The sequence below is a fragment of the Motacilla alba genome, chromosome 1A (assembly GCF_015832195.1).
Source record: "Motacilla alba alba isolate MOTALB_02 chromosome 1A, Motacilla_alba_V1.0_pri, whole genome shotgun sequence".
In the NCBI taxonomy this organism is placed as follows: Eukaryota; Metazoa; Chordata; class Aves; order Passeriformes; family Motacillidae; genus Motacilla; species Motacilla alba.
The window spans coordinates 25,265,552-25,267,849 of NC_052031.1; positions in this window are offsets into that span (position 1 = coordinate 25,265,552).

Genomic DNA, 2,298 nt, shown 5'->3' on the forward strand with positions numbered 1-2,298 from the left:
TTGGAAGCCATAAGAACCTGCTGAAAAACTGGTCATGACACAACTCCTAATACAAAAAAATAAAATAAAAACTTACCTTTAGCTTTTATTTGTGCTTAAGCTTTGATATGACATAGGTGGAGAGAATCTAATGAGAATATTAGACTTTGATACAGCAACTTAAAAATGTTCTTAACCTTTAGTAGTATTTTGTCCTTATTTTCTCACAGAAAGATTATTACCATTTGATTTCCTCATTCTGATCTAAGGTACTTTCTATCATTTAGCCCCAGACGATGTCTATGCCATGAGAGACAAACTTCCCTTTGATATATTAGTTGAAATATTAGTTTATTTGCCTACATACTCAAGGTTTTTTGCCTTCAGGCATCTTCAAAAATTTTACCTAAATAAAGAGTATTCTCTGAAATAATTTATAGCCACTGTATGCTTTTGATCTGTGTGAATACTTTCCACAGATTTTACTGATGTTTCAAGCATAGAGCGTAAATTGGACTGTAACAATAAATGCATCCCCATTCATTATTGCCTGACTACACACTGGACAAAAAAAAAATCTTATTATAATTCTTAAAAGTATAAACATTTTTTTTCAGACTAGCAGCTTTTCCTCTCCCCAACTTTCCCGCTCAATATGAATTTCTTACTCTGATTTTTTACTTCTGATTCATTCAGTCTTCAATAGCTTCAAAGAGAAATGGTAAAACTTGCAATATAATATTTTAATTCATATTAGTACTATCAGGAACTATTAGGATTGTCTGGCTTGTTGTTTCCTGGCCCAGTCTTTATTCTGGTTAGAAGAAATACTGGAAAGGCTTTTGGCAGCATCTGACTAACACATACAGCCCTTTCTCTGTTAACTTTTGTTTGTTTGTATTCTTCAATTTCAATGCATGAGGTTTTGCTTTTCTTGATTCTCAGAGATTTCAAATTTACACATTTTATTTAACATTTACCATTTTGTACTCCAGGTCTCAGATATGTAACTAAAGTTAAAATGCATATTTTAAGAAATAATTGTAAATTACTTTTGATAGTCTGCTAGGGGACACATAGTCTTCATACACATGGTTGTATAGAGGGCACATGACTGAAACAGCCTGACATTCATCTAAGGTCACATAGTCTCGTTATTTATGCACACCAATTATAAGTAAAATTTAAGTTTGAAGGAGGGTAGCTGTTGATTTTAGGGTCTTTAACTGTGAAGGCATTTAGGAGCTCAAATAAATCCCTTGAGTATCATTCATTCTTCTAATGGGATGTGTGACCAATTTTCCATTGATTCCCCCTGACTCTTCCGACCCATAAACACTATAAATCTGTAATAAATCCCAGGCCCAGGCTCTTCTGTCCAGTTTGCCACTAAGGCAGGCCCAGAATGCAGTAAAATTACCATCTTCCATTATATAAATTTTTAGGAGAACATGAAACAACTGTCAAAGAAAATTTTACTCCCCTCCAGTGAGAGAAAACAGCATTTTCCTCAGGACTGTAGGGCACGGCTGGAGATGCAACTGAAAAGTGGCAAGATCTGGGAAACAGCTCTGTAATGCTGTCCGCTGTCTGCGTATTGCACAGTGATTCTCACCTGATTGTCCAGACACAGAGTAGCCCAAATTTCACTTCCTTCCCACATGTTTGTTAGTGGCTGCATTTGCAAATGCAGGTTTGTATGTAACATTCAGTCTCTGAAATACACACACATATACATATATACACACACACACATATATATATTTATGTATTTATATATAATTTATAAATAAAACAGAGGCAAAAAATATGTATTTTAAATGAATGCATGAACCTACAACTGGATACCTGCATTAGGACCAAAAATCTTCCATATGCTTTGACATTGTCTCCATTTGCTCCATGAACAGCATTATTCAGCTTCTTAACAATTAGCATCATAGTAAGGGTATGTCTTCATTTTTCTGCTTTGTAGAAATACTGAAGGTAAATATTTTCTAGCATACAGAAATAGCTATAATTACATTGAGCTATGTATAATGTATATTTGTTTGTTTGGGATTTTTAAAAAAATATTTAGGGGTAAGTTTTTGCACTTACAGCTTTTAAGTCAATACACAAGTGCTGTTCTGAGAACTAAGATATGAGATACTAAATTATTCTGAGCAATGTGATCTAGTGGAAGATGTCCCTGCCTACAGCAGGGGCATTGGAACTAGATACCCTTTAAAGCTGCCTTCCAACCCAAACTGTTCTAGGATTCACTACTAAGCTCTTCCTATAGAAGTATCTTAAGACCTCATTCTAATGTTATTCATG